We start from the raw sequence: 6,000 nt of genomic DNA, 5'->3' as shown, positions 1-6,000 counted from the left end.
TCTTGTCCTTTAAGTGTGTTATATATTCCGTCCTTTCGACATATAACAGAACAGTCAGCTTAATGGGGATGCATGCCAAGCCACCTGGTCCTTTAGATACGTGAATGAGTTCTTTCTATGTCATTATAAAGGCAGGCATGTTTGGCTGCATTCATAACAATTACACAGAACCCATTGCATTCTGTGTAGTTCATTGTTGCAGAGACCTCTGGTGGTTGGTAAAGGAGCCGTGTCTCATGGGAATACTTAAATCAAGATGGCTGCCACGGTGGTCAGTTTGCAAATAGTAGCGGATATATTCTGAGACTGTAATGCAGGAACTATCCATGTTTGAACATCAGAGTCTCTGTAATGTCAGAGGTGAAGTCGTCTTTTACGACAAGCATAATCGCCCTTTTACGACAAGCATAGTCGCCCTTTTACGGCAAGCATAATCGCCCTTTAACGACAAGCATAGTCGCCCTTTTACGGCAAGCATGGGTTGCTGAAGACCTATTCTACCCCGGATCTTCACGGGTATATAGGTGAACTGAGAAAGTAATACGATTTGTGTAAGATATACCCTCACATATGAGGGTCACATGACATTATCCTTAGCATTAGCCTGGGTAAATGTCTGAATGTTTCCCACTGTAAATATGTGTGTTTGAGGGGCAGGGATATGTAGGGTTAATGACATATCTGATGGTTTAGTAAGTATAGCATATGAACGAGGAACTGCTGATACATTTCATATTTTACATTAGATTAATACCACTATTTTTTTCTTCTTCAATAACAGATGTTCAAAGCCTGTATATCTAATGGTGTTTGAAGCTAAATGTTATGTGTTCTGGGTTGACTTGAGGCCTGTTGATTATATGACTTCTTCATCCATAGGGGCGGTGGGTCAGCCCAGTGGTTAAAGTATTCGCTCGTCAAGACGAAGACCCGGGTTCGATTCCCAAAATGGGTACAATGTGTAAAGCCCATTTCTGGTGTCCATAATTTTCACGGGAGTTCGGCGCGCTTCTTACATCAAGAATGGGCAAAGACCAACATAACCGCCCGGCCTGTAAGAAGTTCCGACATATGTTTTCTGCGGTGGATCCACACAGTGTGTGCTGTTACTGTCAGGAAGTCGTAAACCTACGTTCAGATGTCCAGAATGTTCCCATCTTTCACAAGGGCTTTCGAAGACTATTTGAAGAAATGCCAGAAAAGGAGCATAGGCCGCAGATCTAAATCCAAGAACACAGAACATGGACCTTCCTCGGCGAAAAAAACCAAGCGTGCGACTAACGCTAGAGTCCGTCCGATCAGTGGTCAAACAGCCTCCGTCAAACACCATTAAATCTTTGTCAGTCGAGGAGGATGCTGTGTCAGGCAGCTTTTTGGACCAGGAAATTCCCGCCACTTCTTCCCAATCGACTAGCGATCCACAGACTACCACGAACTCCCAGGCCAAACATACGTCGGACTGATGGTACTGGCTGTTAACAAAGACCAGTCTACCGATGTATGTCCAACTACAGAGGTCGCAGAGCGGTTCTAACTTGATGTGCTGCTTCCGTCTGCCCCCTGTACCTCACGCTTGTGATACCAGCCAGCTGTAGTGAGTGAGTGGGGAACTGAACCTGGGCCTTCGGCGTGACGAGCGAATGCTTTAACCACTTGGCTACCCCACCTTCCCTAGCCAACTGTGGGTGGTTGGGTTTTTGACGTGGTTGATTGTGTTGTTTGTTTGCACTCAACATTATCCCAACTTTATGACGGCGGTCTGTGAATAATCGACTGTGGGCAAGACAAAGTAATTGACATCATGAGGGTCAATCCACGCAATTGGGGTTCGATGACATGCATCAGCCAAGTCGGCGAGACTGACCATCCGATCCCGTTAGTCGTCTCTATTGACAAGCAGGGGTTGCTGAAGACCTACTCTAACCCGGATCTTCATGGGTCGGTTGATTGTGTGCCCTTGGAAGTTGATCATGCTGTCAACCACCGGTTAGGTTTGTCCAGACATGTGCAGTCAGCGGGAAGAACGCTCACCGGTGCAACAACTTTATCAAGCACATTTGTAGAAGAAGTTTCATAAAATCCTGTTCATTATACAACGTAAGATTAACATTGTAGCTAAGTGTTGACATGTAAACATGTATATCTGTGTGAAATACGTAATGATTGGAATCTGTTGCAACGTGTAATGACTGGGAAAGATTGATCACTTCTAACTGGGAGAGCAGAGAAGTATATCGCTGATACCGTGAATAGGCTGAACACGATGGAAGAGTCGCTCAAGATCAAATGACTTATCTCCCTTGAATAATGGCACATCTACTAGTTGTGATTTTGTGTTGTTTTGCCTTAGTCCCTGACGTGACTGTACTTTGCTGTTGTGATTTTGTGTTGTTTTGCCTTAGTCCCTGACGTGACTGTACTTTGTTGTTGTGATTTTGTGTTGTTTTGCCTTAGTCTCTGACGTGACTGTACTTTGCTGTTGTGATTTTGTGTTGTTTTGCCTTAGTCCCTGACGTGACTGTACTTTGTTGTTGTGATTTTGTGTTGTTTTGCCTTAGTCCCTGACGTGACTGTACTTTGTTGTTGTGATTTTGTGTTGTTTTGCCTTAGTCTCTGACGTGACTGTACTTTGTTGTTGTGATTTTGTGTTGTTTTGCCTTAGTCTCTGACGTGACTGTACTTTGTTGTTGTGATTTTGTGTTGTTTTGCCTTAGTCCCTGACGTGACTGTACTTTGTTGTTGTGATTTGTGTTGTTTCAAACCTGGTCTGCTGTGATAGCTTACAAACTTTACACTTCACGTTCGTTTCTCCAACACTTTCATTCAGTGAAGACAGAAGATTTTAGCTTCCTTATCTTTCGGTAATAATGTTACTAGTACCTTAAGAACCAAGCGATCAACACCTGGATGGGTCCGTGAGTGGTTATATAGGTAAGAATACATACACACAGAGATTAACGAAAACATCAAGCAATCAACAAACAATCTCTTCTGACACCTAAACATTCTTTGGGACAATGAAAATAATTTGGGCGGTTGAGCGAATTTGGATTTTGCTGCTTTGAACATTATTACAGTTGTCGTCAGATCATAGGTTTATTGCGATTATCTGCGCTATTGGGGAGGCCGGGGTGCCTTGGGACACTCCCCAAAACTGCTACTTATAGGTGTACAATCACATGATCATTTACACTAAAGGAAGTGACATCATAGATCATACACCGTGGCACGTTTTGTGGCAGGGGTGGAAGCAGCATCTGTTGACAGAAGTTTGGTAAGTTAAATGTAATTTTTGCACTTCATTGTAAAATTCAGACCCCTATTGTTGAAGCTTCATATGCCAAAGTGTTCCATCTTTCAGTTGATGTATGAGTTTTATTCAAAATAGTGATATCGTAAAAGTATTCTGCCAAGAGATGAATTTCATTTTGTCACATGGTTATGTCATGCAACCTTGGGACACCTTGCGCCCCAAACATGTGATTCTAAATGACCAGCATATAATCATGATTATGAATTCAAAATGTAATTACTTTGACATTAGCCTTGGATTTGTTTCTTGAACTTTGAAGAAATATCAATGAAAGATACTTTTCTAGTAGGTTCAATGACTGGTCTCCTTGACCTTCCAGTGGAGCTTATTGAGCTGATCTACAGATATCTTCCGGTCAAAGAATTAGCTTAATTGGACATTTAATTAGTTGTTTCTTTGTGAAGTTAAAGAGTCCTGAAAAAGAACTTGTTATATACAGACAAGATCTATCCAAATTTCAAAGTTCTATCGCCATGTCTTTGTTAATGTTCCAATCTACCCCAGTATTTGTCCCAATGCACCCCAGCCTGGGGTGCATTGGGACGAATTTTTTTTAAATCATTGTGTTTCAGTTAATTTCATGTTTGTGAAATACATTATTTGTTCAGTGATTCATTATTAAAGTGTTGATCAGAAGATGTGTCTATTTCTTTATGAATCCATTTCAAGTGGGATGTAGACTGGATAATACAAATTTTGTCCCAATGCACCCCGGTCTTCCCGAACAAGGAGTGTGGCGTTACACATACAGTGTAAATACCCAGATGATAGCTTGTTTGGTCTTTTATATTGAGAGATATATTTTACAGTTGTTCTTGTGATTAGCGAGAAAAATACGAATGTTTCTTGAGCGTCCGAAAACCCATAACACGGAGATACATCACGGCATGTCAGCTTGATGTGGGAGGAAAACCCGAAGTGATGCAGGTTTCAGTCGTGTACCACTTGAGTGAAACCAATGAGCACAGACCTGACAAACCTAGGAACATAATCAGGGCAAATCTGGGATTCAAACACATGTCCATATGATCCTGGCATGCCTAAGGGACGTAACTGTGCACAGCAAATAGTCACGCCTTGGACAACTAGGCCACCCTTGCAAACAAACATGATTAGAATTCCGTCGTAAGATCGCCCTCAACGGGGCCTGACACTGTGAAATCAACAACCAATTTCGTGATTCCTTTCACTAGAGCTCGAAACCAACTGACCTTGAAATAATCCGATGACTTGAAGCAGCCCTACTAGAAACAGTTATTACAAACACTAGTAATCATATTTGATTCTGTGAAATATTCCAGGAAGGACTGTCATGTTTTGGTTTAATTATTTATCGCCGTGTGTTAAATGTTTGGATCTGTACAGTAAAACCTGTCTGGTCAGAGTAAAGCTCAATTCCTTGAAAGGAGCTCTGTACACACAAAATAGGGTTGGGATGACATCAGATTATGTGTGCAGGTTCAAAGCTACAAAGAGTGGGAGATTTTACGTCTCTTCAGTAACAATGGTAATGGAACTATGAACTGGTTTGACATTTTACAACCTGGTTAGAAATCAAACCAAGACAAGCTGTGAGTCTAACACACTGCCCCCCGGTCTAACCCCCGGTATAACCCCACTCTGTGCAGGGTAGTGAGGGGTGTGGACGTGAGTATGTGTGTCTGGAGTGAAACATGCGCTATGTGATTTGTTTGTTTGTTTACTGTTTAACGTCACACTCAGCAATATTCCAGCTATATGATGGTGGTCTGTAAATAATCAAGTCTGGACCAGACAATCCAGTGATTGATATCATGAGCATTGATCCACGCAATTAGGATACAATGACATGCATCAACCAAGTCAGCGAGCCTGACCACCCATCCCGCCAGTCGCCTCATCAACCACAGTGATTGTGCACTTCATGTACAATCATATGCAGTCATAAAACAATGTTCACATACCCTTCCTACAATACAGTCTGCTGGTGGTCATCGATCTGTCAGTCTGCTGAAGGGAACACAAAACACTAATATATATGTACATTTTTTATTTCTTTTGGAAAGTTTGACAAATAAACTCGAGAAGTCAGAATGGCTTCCAAAACAATTCCTTTAAGGTAATCTGTTTTTGCAACAGGTCAGTGAAAGAGACCTGAATGCATTCTAGTTAATTGAGTCTTATCCTGGAGTAACATTAGTAAGGTTCAAAATGTTTGATATTTTCGAAAAATTCATAATGAACAATTTCACGGTATTAATTCTAAAAAACATCCCTTACTAAACAGGAATATTCATGAAAAACTTCAATGAATATAATCAGAAGTGTGAATGCCATTTAATGGTCACGGTTTCAAGAAATTCATGTTAATTCATGAATTCATGAATATTTATTCCAGTAGCTAATCTACACAAACAAGAATGATTGTAATCTTACGTCTGTAGAATAAATATCTCAATCAAAAAGATTCAAGTCACTGATTGCCATTTGACATACTGCAGACACTCATGTCCACAATAGTGTAAGTCTCCATTAAGGCCAGTAACATACAGTCCTTTGTTTCTCATTCAATCCACCTCCATGTGCGACCTGTGAAGATCCGGGGTAGAATAGGTCTTCAGCAACCCATGCTTGTCTCCCCGTGAAGATCCGGGGTAGAATACGTCTTCAGCAACCCATGCTTGCCGTAAAAGGCAAGTAACAGGACC

The sequence above is a fragment of the Haliotis rufescens genome, unplaced genomic scaffold (genome assembly GCF_023055435.1).
Source record: "Haliotis rufescens isolate VD_foot unplaced genomic scaffold, xgHalRufe1.0.p SCAF_30, whole genome shotgun sequence".
NCBI lineage: Eukaryota > Metazoa > Mollusca > Gastropoda > Lepetellida > Haliotidae > Haliotis > Haliotis rufescens.
The sequence above is the reverse complement of the archived record's forward strand: the minus strand, read 5'-3'. Positions refer to the sequence as shown.